This window comes from Podarcis cretensis (genome assembly GCF_951804945.1).
Source record: "Podarcis cretensis genome assembly, chromosome: 5".
In the NCBI taxonomy this organism is placed as follows: Eukaryota; Metazoa; Chordata; class Lepidosauria; order Squamata; family Lacertidae; genus Podarcis; species Podarcis cretensis.
In genome coordinates this window covers 61,902,483-61,919,941 of record NC_137174.1, presented here as the reverse complement: position 1 = coordinate 61,919,941, position 17,459 = coordinate 61,902,483, and the positions used below count along the sequence as shown (strand labels likewise).

The 17,459-nt window shown below is 42.9% G+C and overlaps 1 protein-coding gene across 2 annotated transcripts in view; it reads right to left on the bottom strand.

The window, feature by feature from the left end:
- The window catches only part of NGEF (neuronal guanine nucleotide exchange factor), a 63,648-nt gene extending 57,290 nt beyond the window's left edge, over nucleotides 1–6,358 (bottom strand). The window contains exon 1 of one of the 2 annotated variants that reach the window (XM_079976847.1): nucleotides 6,174–6,358. The gene's annotated coding sequence lies outside the window, so the exon portion shown is untranslated. The remainder of the gene's footprint in view (nucleotides 1–6,173) is intronic. The other variant, XM_079976848.1, reaches the window with a different exon arrangement.
- Between the last annotated feature and the right edge of the window lie 11,101 nt (nucleotides 6,359–17,459).

The window sequence follows — 17,459 nt, the reverse complement described above, 5'->3', positions numbered from 1 at the left end:
CAGTCCTAGACCTTGGTGTAGCTGAAGGATATTTTTGGTGCATGCTGGCATTCTACAGGCAAGCCTGGTTTGTGGGCTATTTTAGGGGAGGGGGGCTTTATTCTCCAGTCACTCTGTGAAATAACTCAACCCACCCTCCAATCTGATTGAGGCCTGGAAGATTATTCTGCACAATTCTCTTGTGTGGGCTTGCCTATCTCTAAAGTGTTACAAATATGATTTGAAGGAAAATATCTGTATCTATTTTACAGGCACCGGTGGATCTAGACATAACTAGCATCCTGTATTACAGTGCCACAGTCACAGAGCAAACATCTACGGCTCTGTGACCTATTGTATAAATTTAATGAGGTTGGCAGAGAATTGTCTTAGTAACTGGTGCTCAGTATGGTGGAAAGATCACACTGTAGAGATGCTAGACTGCATCAAATTTGATAGCATCAACCCACTGAATGTCATGCTGGGTTATTTCCCAAGGTCAGAATTTGTACTGCCAGTCCAACACCCAAATGGCAAGAGGTTCGCAAGTGAGCCTCTCACTTCTTTATTTTTTACTGTCATTTCTTCGGCGCATTTCTAGGAGCTGTCTCAGCCTATTTTTAGAACATGGCAGTTCCTCTGAGAAACACCCTCAGTTTCTATTTTTCTTCTGTACTTTCTTCTATAATAAGAAAGGGAGGGAGAGAGGAATCAAGACTCAGTGATTAAGACACTGGCCTGTAAATTGTGGATATTTTTCCAGTTTGGCACCCTTTGGGAGCAACAGCAAGTGTCTTAATCTCTCTTTCTGCCCTCAGTTGCTTTTGGGGAATGGCATATGCATTCCTTCTCTCCTGTTTTGTCTCTCTTTATGCTCCTTGTTCTGCAGAGCAGCACAGAATCCTTAATGTGTGTTTGTAAAAGGTTTCAACGGCAGTAGTAGTTTCTGTAGTATATTATTAGTGTACATACTGCTTATTCTTCTCATTTTTAGCCCATTTGCACCATGGGGATATTGTGTTGGCCTACTTTGCAGGGTGGTTGTAAAGACTGCTGCGACAATGCATGTGAAGCACTGTGAAATTTCAAATGTGCTACATAAGTGCTGATGATGACCATATCCTAGGGTTGCTAATTTTCAAAGAGTAAAAACCAGGACACCCCAGAAGTTGTTGTGCCTTTTCAAGGGAACCCACAGAATTGATGCGTTCTTTTAAGGAAAACCCAAAAGTTGTTTTTAGACAGACCTAAAAATTATTGAGCTTTCGTGGTTTTTTGATTGACTTGCATAAGATCTAGGACAAAGAGCTGCCTTTCAGAAATCCCCCCTGTACGTCATCTAATTTATCTCCACAACACCCCTTTGCAGGAAGATGTATTGACAACAGAGAAGCTCCAGTCTGACACAGGTCCTTTCTATACTGTGATCAGACAAACTGAATACTTATTTATTGCATTTGGCTTATGGTCTCTTCTTCTTCTTTTTTGCCAGAAAAGGGTTATGATCATTTTGAGAGGGGTGAGAGCGGGACACACATTATATTTCAAACCTTCCTATCAGTAACACTGCAAAGCTAGAAGTACCCTGAGTTATCCTCATGAATAGTCATATTGTTATTGTGACAAAGGGCACAGCAGCGTAATGGGAGGAGATTTTCAAAGAACTACCATCCCTGAGTCATCTTAATGGTGTGCTATTTTGATTACAAAACACAAGGAACTATATGGGGGAAATATGAGGTTCTTCTTTTAGCTTTTGTTGTTGTGATAGCCACATTTTTTTATCCTAGTGTCATATTTGGCTTTTCAAATGATAGCTGCAGTATGTTTTATTTATATATATATATATTTTATAAATATTTATTAAGCATTTTTTAAAACAATCAAAGACATAGGTAATAACATAGTATTTTCAAATATCCATGTTTCATGCACCTCCTTGGACTTCCTCACAGCTCTTGCTCTTGCATTCTAGACTTATAAATTTTGCTAGCAAATTATTAAATTAGTTCCATTCATATGATAAAATTTCCCCAAATTAATTCTCAAATTTCAGAATTTAAAATCACACTTATAAAGTACTTAATTATAAAATACTGTTTAACCAAAATTTATCTTTTCTTCCAATTACGCTTAAATTTATGTTTTTTATGTTTGATTTGTTGAAGCCATGTTGTTACTAATCTTACATCTTTCTTAACATTCATACAATTTACAATATTTTTGTAAATAGTCCTTAAATTAGTTCCAATCCTCCTCCACCAGTTCTTCTCCCAGGTTTCGGATTCTGCCCGTCATTTCCGCCAATTCCATATAGTCCATCAGTTGCATCTGCCATGTTTTATTTATATTATTTTGTAACACAATTTATGCCCTGCTTTCCAGGTCCAGTTGGAGATGCCCAATACAATATTTTTATGGGTTGTAAGTGCCAGGGTTTGGAGATGCCACACTCCCCATAATTCCTGGATTTAGTAAATGCTATAATTTAATCAAGCCCCCTGAATCCCTGGATCCAGCGGGGATTAAATGGCTGAAATAGCCAGGCCAGCCTGATAATGGCCGCTAAGTACTGGTCATTAACTTAACAAAAGCAAGGTGGTGAGCTATTAAGAAAGATGTGAAGAGGAACTCTGTCCCTGACAGAGGGAGGGTCACTCCCTCAGCTCTGAGACAATTAGCAGAGACAAAGCAAAGTTTAGGATTGCAGTTGACTGGAGGAAAAGGTGGTACTGCAAGCTGGAGGGGGGGCAGAGGGTTACGGTGTGCTTCTTTTTGAATTCAAGGCTGCTGCAGCAATGGGAGAAACAGGACCCTCTTGAGTGTTAATGCTGTGAGCCCCTCCATCGCAGGCTCAGGTTGTATATATGTGAAAATAAACCATTTATTATAAAGACGCCACAATCTCCGCTTTGCCTCAGAGGAAGGTGGCAAAACTGAGCCATGTCAGAGGGTGGAGCAGCGGACATCAAGTCAAGAGGTGAGAAGAGAAGGTCTGCAAGCCCTCCTCTGGTGCTGAACATTTGCGGGTGAACTGCTATTGGAGGGTGCACTGTGCCTGAGAGTGCCCCAACCTCTCTCCCCAGATCCTGGCGCTAAACGCTGACTGCGACAGATAAGATATCTGGCCCTGGAATTGTGCTACAGGAACTGTTTTGGGACTGGGGTGTGAGTTTAGAGTTTCTAACCCACAACCTAAGGGAAGGCCAAAGAGAAATAGACAGGCTGCGGAGAAACTGAACCTGTGAGTGGAGCCCATAAGTAGCTGTGTAATTTGCTTGAACTTTGTGAAGATACAACAAGCAATTCTGTGTAGCTGTTTGATTTACTTGGACTGAGAACTCAATGAAAACACGGAAGCCCCAGGACAAAGGGCTATGCAGGCAGCTGCCTGGTGGAGGAGAAGCAGAGGTTTGGGTCTAATTTCTGAGACTGTTTACTTTTGCTGCAGGAATTCTTCCTGCAAGGCTTAGCAATGGATTTTGAAACACTGTGCTTTATGGTTTTTGTCGGTTTAAAGGTTTTTTTAGAATTGCTGTTGGTGTGTTTGAAAGCTGATTTTGAAATGCAGATCTGGCTGGCGTATGCACCAAGAAGGTAGAAGGAAGCCTGATTAATTCTTGGTTAACTGGAAATTGCTAGAAAGGGAAAGACTGTTGCTGGGCTGTGTTGAGTTAAAAAGTGTCATTGTGTTGTCATCTGCTTTGATGATTTGGTCTGAATGCCTTTACTAACTTATTTCTTATGTGCATCTGGAACAGGTGTGTCTTTCTTAGAATCTTGCACCACTTTATGGAAATCTCGCACTACTCATGGAGATTGGGGTTGTGTGTAACATAACAATCAACAGGGAGCCAGACTAAAATAGAAATGTAAGCAGCAAAAGCTTGCTGAAAAGAAAAAAATTCCAAGCAATGATGGAACACCAGCTTGAATGCGGGCTGCCCCACACTGACCTTCCATAGCAGAGAGTTCTAACTACTGGTTCCAATTAATGGAAAAGTCCCTCCCTGTTGTAGCCACCACTGATTCTCCCTGGAAAGCAGTAGCACACACAAAACAGCCCCCTCAGATGATCTTTTAAGGCAGGCTGACCCATGCCAGAGGAAGCAGTCCGTTAGGTAATGTGGTCCCAAGCCATTTAGGTAATAAGCAGCACCTTAAATTTATGAATGGGGGGGGGACGCATGCTGCCTTCTGTGAAACATGATCAGTTAATGCAGGCATTGGCAAACTCGGCTCTCCAGATGTTTTGGGACTACAACTCCCATCATCCCTGACCACTGGTCCTGTTAGCTAGGGATGATGAGAGTTGTAGTCCAAAAACATCTGGAGAGCCAAGTTTGCCTATGCCTGAGTTAATGTGACAAGGCTTTAGACTACATCGCGTTATGATCTGTGTCATCTCTCTGATATTGCATTTAATCTGTCGCAATGAAACCTTGCTGCAAATAGCACATTGCTTAGGAAAGGGGTCAGGCAGAAGACAGTGGGGTGAGAGGAGGACAGGGGAAAGTGAGAGAAAAAGACATGAGTGAGAAGGGGATGGCAGGGGGGACTGTACACACCATACATTTAAAGCACATGGTTTCCCTCAATGAATCCTGGGAACTGTAGTTTACTCCTCATCTCCCAACACCCTTAACAAATGACAGTCGTGTGGGGGAAGTCATGTGCTTTAAATGTATGATGTATACACAGCCACAGAGAGATGTGCCAGGCAGAAGGAAATGGGTGATAAGATGGCACATGGCAGGTGGGCAGGGAGAAGGAAGCAGCAGCATAGTAGTGGGCCTTTTATCTCATTATTTGGATTAAAAAGAGAAAAACTTCATCCCAACAGAATAAAATGCATATACAAAATATAATAAGGTATGAGAAAATAAAATGCTTCCAGGATGGTTTAACTCTGTCCAGACAAGCCACTTAAAAGCATTTGTGAGGAAATAATTTGAGCTTAAAATTTAGGCAAGATCCCAAAGGAAGGGCACCATTTCTATGTGGCCCTGATCAATCAATCTTGATTTATGAATGGTACAGTTAAGAGGATGCTGGCAACTGATCTTGTCCAAGCAGGTACAGTTTTAAAATTTCAATCTGAGTAATAAAGACCTTTTTAAAAATTTAAATTGCTTTGCTTTCAGACAAATGCTTTTCAAAGGCGTGGCTTTCTTCATGCCTGGCTTTGGGTTATTTAACAATGTTAATGGGCGTGGACTGAAAAATCCCTATTATTCATAGAGCTGTCAGAACACTATGTTCTCAAAATATCTTTGTCATTGTCTGTTCTGTCAGTTAACATGTTATTGTTAACATACATGGCCTTCTGTACCTATAAAACTGACTTTAATAGCAAGGGTAGGTGCTAACATTTGGGGGAAATCTGAAGGTATGCCTATTTCCTCCCATATATCAAAAATTAATCTGGATTCAACTGACTGCTTTGGCCTCTGGTTCAAAACCATGTTCTCAAAATTCTGTTTTTTATACTAAATCAGCCTCCTGCTTTCAGATATTGAAAGTACTGCCCATTTGATAAAAAATAAAACAGAACCATTTATGATTTTACTTTAACCCAAGTAATCCCTGAATATTTTTTTTTAAAGATGGAACGTCTCATTTTTGCATTTGCATTAAGTATTATACAGGATCCTAGGCAATTGAAGATCAACGGGTTTTTGTTGCTGGGCTAACAATACTGTAGCTCCCTAATGGGAAAGATAATTTCCGTAACAAAAAGGACAATTGTTTCTTTTGAAAAAGAGATGTGCTGAAGAGCACCCAAGAACAGTCACTGCTTGTCATCCTGTTGTCTCTTCAAAATTACAATAATGTGGCAAATTGTTTCTTGGAATGTTTCTTTAGGAATGTTTCTCCCTCCTTCATATGAACTGGTGAGCTGTGTTATCCCGGCCAGTTTGTGAATACTGGATCTTCTACTTACTTGTCATGGTGACCCAGTTACTATAATTTTGCCAGTGATGTGCCCCCTCCGCTTATCTGACATTCCCACAGCTTGAATAACTCCCAGTGGCTTTCCGTGCCCGATCAGATGCAGTGGCCCCATTTACCTTGCCAAATGTTCTGCCAGGGTTTCCAGATTTATATTCCCCTCTCCATCCTCTGCCCCATGATTCTTTTCCCCCACAGAACAAATAATTCTTTACCATTCTTCCATTTGTTGTTCTACTCACCTATTGTTGTACGATTGGTTTACTCTCTTAGCCTGGCAGTTCTACCAACAGGGTATCCAGTACAGCGCAGTTGCAAATTCTGCCCTGTCTTTACAGTGATTTAGGGAGCTTACAATGAAGTTCTGAGGCCTGGACTGGGAAAATCCTTGCTTGAAACAGCCACGACCTTCAGCCCCGGCACCTTCTGTCACCAACCTGCTGTGTTAGAATGCAAGGCTTTACCAAGATAATGTTTACTTAGTTTCCAGAGTCACAGCAAACATGATTTAAAGCAACAGATCCCTTTTATTCAGGCACGTTAATGCAAACACAATGCCAGTTGTCATTTGTGCTGCTTGAAGGTATAGCCACAAGGCTTAGTCAAGCCAAACACCCATAGTAAAAATATCTGGGTGAGGACCTGAAACCTTTGTGCAGACATGAGACAGCTGCAAAATGACTGAGTCAAAGAGTAAAGAGTTTTATGGTGTGGCAAAGTGTTGGCTAAAAGCCACTTAATGTTATGCCATGTGAAAGTTATGCAATTGGATTGTTTGCGTGGTGAGTTCCCGCCCCCCACCGAGGATAAATAAAGACACCAGACACCATAATTTAAGGTTAAATGGGTGAATTAGGCCACAACGTTATTGAATTCAGGAATGAGAGGCATTGGCTTAGGCATTGGTCCTATTGACTATCCGGCTCCAGCCCATTTGCTGGAGACACGGGAAGGGTTAACACCATAGAGGGGGAGTCTCCTGCTGAGGCACGTCAACTTGGAGCTCCCCCAGGTCACCGCTCGGGGGCGTGCCTTAGGCCCACACCTCCATAGGCTTCAGACAGGGCCACACCCCCTGGAGTCCTTTATCGGACCACCCTTCATTCACTGGGGGGAGGTGATGGCGTTCCTCCCCCCCCCCACATCCTCTTAACCCCTGCTTACCAATGCCTAACTGCCAATGCCAAGGAGTTGTGACGAGTTGCTACGAGGTAGGCGAAAAACCAAATGGCTGTAAATTGCCAATTGGGAAAAATTCCTACCATGCCCCTTGTGGCGACAGACCGAAGTCCATAGCAAAGTCAGAAACCTACCTAAAGGGAGGGAGGGTGGGAAAACGTGGGGGCTAGCCGGCAAAAGAGGGCGAGCCCCGGCCGCGCCGGCCCTAAATAGGGCAGGCCACGCCCCCCAGCCCCCCGATTGGCTGGCTGGGTGGACGACGCGGCCGGGACTCCCCTGCTCTCGCGGGGGCTGAAACCAGCCCCCGCTCACGTGGGGTGGGCATGAAGCCCGCAACCCCTCCTCCTGGGCAGGCCAGAAGTGGCTTTAAATCGTCAGGCCTGACTTTAAATTAGGATTATTGCTTTTTTATTTAAACAAAATCATTTTATGAATAGGGGCATGAAGTGAGTAAGCATCATTGCAACTGAGCTAAAGTCAAGAGGTTTATTCAGTGCTTCGCTCTTTTGCATGCTTCCAAATGGAGGTTTTAATATCACAACTGAGTCATTCAGATGCAACTAGCAGGTTGTTGACAACACATTGTTTTCGCTTTGTGGATTTTCCACTGCAGTCGTAAACCCAGATTAAACTGAAGTGGGGGGTATAGGCATTTTGCGTGGGTGAGTGGTACTGATCCCACACAAAAAGCACCCATCTGGAGCCACCCATCTGTGCCCCATGAGCCCTACTATACATTTGAAGCAGTAGCATGACACTTTAAATGCCTATAGCTTCCCCCAAAGTATCCTGGGAACTGTAGTGCTGAAAATTGTTAGGAAACGCCTAATCCCCCCCACAAAGTTTCATTTCCCAGAATTCCATGGGAAGAGGGATGGATTGTTAAACCACTCTGGCAACTGTAGCTCTGTGTGGGACTGTTGTGCTACAACAGTCTGGAAAACATGGCCATCACAATAATACAACCAGAGTAAATATATGTAAGGGTTATCTCTTAGATACAGAAATCTGTAGCATTGAAAGGTTCCAAGAAAAATCCAAATAAGTCAATGTAACTTGAGGGATATGGTGCATTATAGATCTAAACAGTATTATAGAGCTAAATAGCTTTATGTCTCTAAATAGGTTAATATTCTATTTCCAGATGTTTATCAATACTTTACATCCATACCCCTGCCCACTTCTTTCTTTTGGGAGCTACCAATACCTTTTTCATAAGAGGTGACACTACAAACGGAACACAGTATTCCAATTGAGTGCTTCATTGTTCAATGTGCTGTCATTATATTACGTTCCAGATTATTTCTGAATCCCTTTATTAGTGCACCCACGCATCTTATTTGCATTTTTATAAGTGGGGAAAAAATCATTGGAACTACCATAATGTAAGAGCAACAGAGGAACAAAATTGACGTTGAAGGGCTTGATTCTGCCCTCACTCACTTGGCTTCCATGCCGCTGCAACTCCAAATGACTCATTCCTGATTTATGCCAATGAGGCAAGTGGGGAGTCAGGCCCACAGCAGAAAGCCCAAGCTGCTTTTCAGCAGCTTAAGTAACAGTTTAGGGCTAATTACAGCATTCAGCATTGCTCTTTTGCAGGAAAGGTAACTTGTTGACGGGGGATGATTTATGCTGTCGGTGGTCTTCCAAAGGAAATTGTTGAATCTCTGTAAACTCTAGCTGCTCGTTTCCTTTTGTGTGCAAGGCAAGGGGATTCAGACTCACTTCATCTCTTTAATGGAGTAGCTGATGCATGTGGATGGATGAGCCTTTCAGAAAGCAAGCGACTCTGTTGCTGGAGTGCTACTGCACCTATTGATGAAGGCGATGTAATAAACTGAACAGTAGTAGTGGTGGTAGTAATAATAATAAATCATTGTTATTTTCAGTGTGCATTTGCCTGTGAATGTCAAGGACAGTGCTGTTACGGTAAAATCTGGGTGCGAGGCTGCTCTGCCACCCAGCTCGTCGGACTATAAATCCGCGGGTCCCTGCGGAGGAAAATGAGCTCAGCCGGAGACAGGAGCAAGCTGCAGAAGATCCAAGTTTATTGCGCAACAGGTTCAAGGCGAGATTGAACAGCGATAAGGGGGGACATAAACTTTTGAAACTTCCCTCCATGTCCCAGAATACAGTGCAAAATACATCCCGGTTACATCATGAATACATTAAAGAGAGGTTGGGTTACACAGATTACATCATGAATACATTAAGAAGAGGTTGGGTTACACAGGATTAACATATGGAGGAGGGAGGGGGGAATATGCAGAGCTGGAGATATGCGCAGATAAGCACATCCTGAGTACCGGTGATGAGAAGACAATGGTCCATGTACTGGCATTGCCCGGAGGAAAGGCTTGGCAGAGTGATTTGACAGGATTAGGGTCTTGACACCTTGCTTGAGGCATTATGGAGGACAGGGGAGGTGTGATGGAGTCCTAGAGAAATTGAGCAAATTGGCACGTTGATTTTCTATGAATTTTATAGATTTTAGTCCCTTTTGACATTGACAATTGGAAATAAATTGATATATTGTAGCGAAGAAGAAGGTGAAGAAGACATGCCCCCCCCTCTTCCGTATCAGTGCAAAATCCCTTCGCATCTCTGCCAGCGTTGTCTGGGTCTCTCACTACATCACTGGTGACACAGCAACAGACCCCCCCATTCCTCCCCTCATTTTTCTGGTGCATGCAGAGAACATCTGAAGATGTTCGTTTTGCATTGTGCTTTGTCAACATTCAGAGGGGAACCAGAATCTCTCTTGTTGCTTCCAAATGTTTTCAAATTCTGGAGCGAGATGAAGGATGGACCAAGATGCTTCCCCAAGTCTTCTTGTGTGTTCTGGATGACTCAAAGTAGGAGAGGGGTCAGTGGTGACCATAAATAATGGTTGACTAACACAGAGAGCCAAAATGTCTGGAACTCTGCATCCTCAATTTTAAGATGGTAGAATTTGGAACTGTGTTGGATTGAATTTGGAACTGCATTTGGAACATACAGTGTGGGGAGAGATGCAGAGGGAGGGGTCATAACTGGAGAGGGAATGGTTAACAAATCCTCTCCAGTTGTGACTGCCTGGCCTGCTATCTCCTGCTTCCTGCAGTTTCAGCTTGAATTTTTACCGGCTACAATAGAAGGTTTTTCCCCAAGCTTGATTTTTGCAGGCAGGCAGAGGAGAGAGCAGGAAGCATCACCCTGTAGATTGTGGCTGGGGAAGAAAAGTTAACTTTTGCTTCCCCAACTTTACTGTCCAGGAAGATCACACATCCCCCTATTCCCCAGGCTTGGGGGAGGGGGGGAATCTGCACCATTTTTTCAAGCCTAAATGCTCACGGGGGTGGAGGAAAGAGGTGTGTGCGTGTGCATACACACACGGTTGGGCTGCATGTGTGGTTGTGGTGTGTAAGGGATACCCCCAACGATTTCTCATGTTTGCAAAATTGCTCATGGCAACCCCTGTTATATCAACACAGAAGCACTGTAAGGTAGGGTAAGCTGAAAGAGTGTGGCTGAACCAAAGTCACTGTGACTTAGTTAGAATTTGAACTATGATCACCCTGGCCAAAGTCCAAAACTATCTCTTATACACCCCACTGTACTCTTTTGAAGCTCATATTCATATTTGAATGCCAAATTGAATCTTCACACCACAATCCAATTAGAGTTCCGGGGAACATGTTATGTGCAAACTCCATTAAAACAAATGGGAAGTCTGTTGAGTAGCTCTGTTCATATTAGACAGTGGAGCTAATTAACAGCTACTCCAGTCTATATATTAATGGCTCCTCTTTTTTACAATCAATTCAATCTTTCCAAGCTCCAGGGTCTCTTACTTGGGTCACTGAGGTCTACAGGAGACATTGAAACTTCCAAATTAACATTCCAAAATTCAGAACAGAAAAACTGTAAAACCATCACAGTTACTTCGAAGAGTGAGTAAATACCCTACAGCTCCCATCACTGCTGACCACTGGCCCTGCTGGCTGAGGATGGTGGTAACTAAGCAAACATTCCAATTCATATGAAAAGAACAGGAGAACAAAGGAAATTATCCGAGTTTGAAATGCTAGCCATTAACAGAACCACTTTGCTTGTTTTATTCAAGCTATCCATTACAGATGCACATTAGTGCTCTAATTGCTCCCAATACGTTTTAAAATGCCTTCCTCTTTTTAGAATTAGTTAATCCCAATGGAACATCTCTTTGGGCATAAAAAGAGAGAGAAGCAATCTTTTGCATGTAACTATGGATTTTGCTCAGCTAAGCTTCTCATAGAAGCAGCATCAATGCTTTGTTCAAAAGACCTCGGTTTACAAATACAGTGGTACCTCGGGTTACATACGCTTCAAGTTACACACTCCACTAAGCCAGAAATAGTGCTTCAGGTTAAGAACTTTGCTTCAGGATAAGAACAGAAATCGGGCTTCAGCAGCGTGGCAGCAGCAGGAGGCCCCATTAGCTAAAGTGGTACTTCAGGTTCAGAACAGTTTCAGGTTAAGTACGGACCTCCGGAACGAATTAAGTACTTAACCCGAGGTACCACTGTAAGCCAAAAAAATTTCCTGCGTGAGAAAAAATGAAGGATCTAGTGACCAACCTGGATATTTACAGAGTCCTGTGTGCATCATCCCCTTGTAATATCTGACTTTGAGCACCAACATATTGTGCATATGTTGACCAGTAGTCCTTAAGTCTTCTTTTTGCTCTGCAGCTGGGGAGTGTAGCAGCCAATAGCAACCAAACAAAGGATGTGGTGCAAAGGCAGCAACCTTATAGAACAGCTTTCCTGAACCTGGAGCTCTCCAAACATTTTGGAGTCCAACTCCCATCAGCCCCAGTCATCACGGCCAATGGAAAGGAACAACCACAGACTAGAGAAAGCTATTCTAGAGGACTCTGATGTGCTTCCTTCCTCCAGTCTGATCATCAGCCTCTCCTTGTTGGCACAGAAATGCATAGCCAAGTTCAGCAATGCTTTTTATAAGATTTACATGTTTGCCTTGTTCACATATAAAGGGGTGTGTATTGTTTTTTTCTTTTTAAAATGAAATGGAGGATGCAGGTGATGGAAAATAAGTTTGCTCCATTTCCTGCCTTTCCCCACTGGATATTGAGCACCTCATGCCAGTGTTTTATTATCCACTCTGGCTCTCGGTTCAGTGTCGATTCCAATTCAAGATAGTGGATGTGGCTTTTAAGACCTTTCATGGCTTGTAGTTAGGTATGAGACAACAGATGAACTGCAAAGCGCAGCCATCCTTCAAATTTTACCCTTCTCTGGGCTTCCTGTTCTGCCTGCGCCAGGAATGGAGGTCTCCCTCGACATTGCAGGGAGAAACAGACAGAGATAAACAAAGAATAAACAAAGAACGATGGGGAAATTCATTTTTTGAATTCCTCTCTGGGTGGGAGAGGAACGGGCTCTCACGTATGGATTGCCCTGAGGTCTGGCACCCGCTTCCCTAAGGAATGCGAGGGCAGGCAAAGGCACTGAGTGCGATAAAACCCTAACAAATCAAAGCAGAAACGAAAAGCAAAAATGAAAAACAATTTAACACTCAACAGATTATGCTGGCAGCTTGATGTTGCAATCCTATACTTACTTGCCTAGGATTAAATCCCACTAAATTCAGTGGAGCTTACTTCTGATTAGACACAGACAGGTACAGCATTGCAAAAAATACAAAAGTCAAAACTCCATTTCTGCCCAAGATTGCCAGGTGGCCAGAAAAAGAACAGTTGGCTGTGTTCACAGCATACATTTAAAGCACCTCAACAGAATCCTGAAAACTGTAGTTTGCTAATGGTGCTAGAGACTGCAGCTCTCTGGGGCAAACTACAGTTCCCAGGGTTCAGGGTGTGTGGCTGTGTGTATGCAGCTTAGCCAGCTCCTCTGCCTTTAACAAGGTTTAATGTGCAGACATTATAATTTGTTAATTGATGATCTAACTGCTGCTACCTATATCCTATATCCCCATCCCCGTTGCTTAGCTGTCAGAAGACTTATCTGCTATTGCAACATATGAAAAAAAAAGCTACCTTCAGCAGGTGGAAAGAAGAGAATAAAGACTTTGATACTGGGGGTCTGTACCTGGAATTGTTTGCATGAAGTTCCCATCCCAGCAGACTCTGATGGAGCCTTTTCCCACCCCCTTCCCCCTTTTAGTTTTGATTAAATTCACTTTAACTGTAGTAGTAATAATAATAGTAATAATTAATACCCTTTTTTAAAAAAAGTACTTATACCCCCACAAAGGACAGCTACAGGACCAGGCCTAACACTTGGCAACACCATTTCTACCAAAGACCCAAAGCAAAATCTAAGCACAGAATGAGCAAGGCTGTTGGATGCATTACATCCATTACATTATTATACCACCCCTGGAATAACGGTTTAATCTCACAGCAGTCTGCCCCCACCCCACCCTTCTCCCCAAGGAAGCCATTTATAATCTGGGCTAGGTGATAAATACATTATATAACACATGGTACTTTGCTGGATGGATGAATGACAGTTCGCCATATATGGGCAAAGTTCTGAACGCCCTCTTGTGGCCAGATGGTTATTGTCATGCCTGTGTTGATGTCCCACTGTGTAGAAATTTGCAAAGCCTGTTTTCAACGTTTAAAAGGTGTTCCGTACCAGAATAGTTATTCAGCGTCAGAACGCTTCTGTAAATATTTTGTTAAAATAAAATACTAAAAATATTCTAAAATCTTCCTTTAAAAGTATCTGATTTATATATGGGTGTGTATATATATACATGCACACATCGCATACATATGCACATAGGTATATCTTGTCTATTAAATATTGTGACAGCCACAGCAAGATGCTCTGTGCATTTTCTCTGAGTAATTGGACATTATGCTCTTGTCAACAGACAATGGAGACTTCAGACTGAATTGCAGAAAAGAGACTATCCCAAGGTTTTGAGCTTCTCTGCCTCTAGGTATGGCCTAATTTCCTCAATCAGAATGAAATATTACAGGTGCTATGATGAACTAAATCTGGTGTTCTGCTTTATGCTTGTTTCGGATCACTGTCTCAGGGACTGAATTGGTCTGTTGCTGTACAATGCTGTTTCCTATAAAAACAGTGAGCAATCTATAGCGACTGTGGCGTTTCACACACACACAAACATACAGGCACGCACACACACACACACATTTTGCAACCTCCATTCTGGTAGCAGCGATTAAACTGAAGGGTGAATTCCCTGTGGAAAATATTTTTATGGGGTTCTTAAGTGACTGACAGGAGAGTCAATGACAGATCAGGCTTGGATAGGTTGCTGTACTATCTCAGAGATAATACTAAATATACTTTCCCAAAATTCTCCCCAGCATTTTTTAAGCTAGTTTTATTCTATGCTGTGGAACCACTGTTTGAAACACATGTCTAAATAATGCACAGAGTCTTTGATATCTGCTGGGAAACTTCAGATTTTACATGAATTCTACTGATCTGCCTATGTTCATACCCAAAATAGCACCTTTGCTTGAAAATCAAAGCACACTATGGAACCTCTTTGTCAAAGCTCTCACCTATGTCTGGTCTTGCATGGCAGCCTCATACATTCATTGAACAGGAGAAGGGATAAGATGGGGCCTAAGAGTTTCCCTGGGGAATTTGTGGGAGAGGATGAGTATTCAGCCTTTCAGCAACCCTGAGATGTTTTTACCAAGAATAACTGTGGAACCTCTCAAATCAAGAGTGACTTTATAAACACCTGCCAGTTCTTGCAGACAAGTCACCAAAGCTTCATGGTTCAGAGAACTGAAAGCAAGAGACTAGTCTAAAAGAGAGAGTGCAACTGTATGCATGTCTTGCTTGTGGGCTTCCTATAAGCATCTTGTAGGCCACTGCGAGAACAGAAGGTTGGACTGCACAGGCCTTAGTCTGATCTAGCAGGGCAGGTGGGCACCATCAACCAAACCCACAAGCCATGTTTGGGCCCAGATCTAAAATCCGAACAATAACCTGGTGATCTCTAATTCCAACACAACCTCCCCCAAGAAGGAAAGTTGGAGAGAAGACATGAAATGGCTGCTGAATTTATATAATGATACGGCTTTTTGAACAAGACAGTGGATACATGGATCCACTATCCATTTGAGGCTGCCTGGCACTAACTCTTAGAAATGCATTGTTTAACCCGGCCAGTAGGAACTGGTTCATAAGTGTCTGTTCAGATAGCCCTCTAAGTGCACCAGATGAAACTAATTGGTTAAAAACAAGGCAAGGCTGATACCTCAAATACTAATACTGTAATTAAGCAGCTCCCAGGCAAGCCATATACAAGCAATTTTGCCCCCAAAGTGGGTGGTAGGTTCATCACAGAAGGCAGATGTTGGTTTTACATCTAAGGCTCATTTGCTAATGCTGTATACTAATTAATGTTCATATATGCCAGCTATGTTGGGCTATACATAAAAATTAGCTGGCTAGAAATATAAGGAGCTTACACAAAGGGACCACAAGAAGTTAAAGGCCTCTTACCAATCCTCCAAATTTTCAAATAGGCATGGTTGGGAGCAGGGGTGAAAGAGAGTCCATACATTTATAACAGGGCCATTGAACGGTAGGGACCTATGTTTTCACAAGGTCAAAGTTTGATCTTGACAATAGTGTCTTCTCAACACACCCTCAGTCACTGGACAGGGAACCAATTCAATTCACATTTAAAGGCAAACCTGCAGAATCTGCTCTTTTCAAAACAATATGTGATCCAAAATACAGCTGTCCTTCAAAAATTCACACTTCTCTGAATTTTGCAGGGAATTCTCCTGCTGTATACAAAATGCATATACTAGGGTAAATTGTTCATTAAAATATATTCATGGAAATAACATTATATTAGGAGAAATTGCATGCAAAATATGAGGAATTTGCACTAAAATGCTGCTGAATTTTCATGAGAACTTTTTTAAAAAGCCACAAATGATATGGAAATGTGGAGAATGTAACAAGACTGTGAAAAATAAAAAGCTGGGAACAACCAACATGGTCAGATTCACCCATCTCTATCATTGGAGCACACGTTCACAACCTAATGTTCTGTCACATACCTGTATGTCAGTCCATTTATTATATGAAATAATTCACAATTCTCACAAAAGCCAGAAGGTCCTGAGATTGCCCTCTAATATCAGCCTTGACCAACATGCTGAAATCCTCCAACATGTTCAGGACAAGGGCAAGAATCATTTGCACAATTTCCCCACTATTAGCAACAGCTTGTATTTGTGGAGCATTAAACTATTTCTCCCCTCTCAACAATTATCTGCATCAAAGTCTGAGACCCCCCTGATATTCAGTACAGTGGTGTACAGTGGTACCTCGGGTTACATACGCTTCAGGTTACATACACGTCAGGTTACAGACTCCACTAACCCAGAAATAGTACCTCAGGCTAAGAACTTTGCTTCAGGATGAGAACAGAAATCGTTTGGCGGCAGCGGGAGGCCCCATTAGCTAAAGTGATGCTTCAGGTTAAGAACAGTTTCAGGTTAAGAACGGACCTCCGGAACGAATTAAGTACTTAACCCGAGGTACCACTGTACTGAGGGAACATAGTAAGCTGCCTTATACCGAGTCAGGCCATAGGTCCATCTAGTCAGTACTGTCTATACCAGAGGCAACAGCTTACGCAGGCAATTGGGGGTGGGGGGCAACATCACATGTGTGATGTGACGTCTCAATGTCACGCGCATGATATCAGGATGTCAGGAGGAGATGTGGCTCCTCCTCCTCTAGGCGCTGCCAGCAGCAGGAAGCTGCTTCAGACATTCCCCTCTGTCGCAGGAGGAGAAGGAGAAGGAGCCGGCCACCATGGTTAGCTCCACACTTTGCCTCCATACAAAGGTGGGAGGCAAAACGGTTTGGCCCCCTGGAGCTGGCACCCCTGCTTTATACTGACTGGCCATGGCTCTCCAGAGTTCCAGGCCGAAGTTTCTTCCAGGCCTACTTGGAAATGCTAGGAATTGAAACTGGGCCTTTCTTCAGGCAAAGCAGATAAAAGACAATTGTGTTTTAAGTCAGAGGTGTCCAAGGACAGAGAGACATGCAAAATGGGGGTGGGGTGGGCTGGAGGGAAAGGGGGAAGAATGCTATCTTGACTGGGGTCAGATTCATTTTTGGACAAATGAGGCTGCAATGCAAACTGTACCCATCAAACTTGTGCAAAGCTGGTGGCTAGAATGGGCTTCCGTCTGATGTGGGCTGTGCCATGGCACAGAGGGAGGGGCCAGGGAAGTGTGCGTGGCATCTCTCTCTCTCTCTCTCTCTCTCTCTCTCTCTCTTGATTTCTATGAGGAAGTTCAGCTCTGTTTCCTTTCCCTC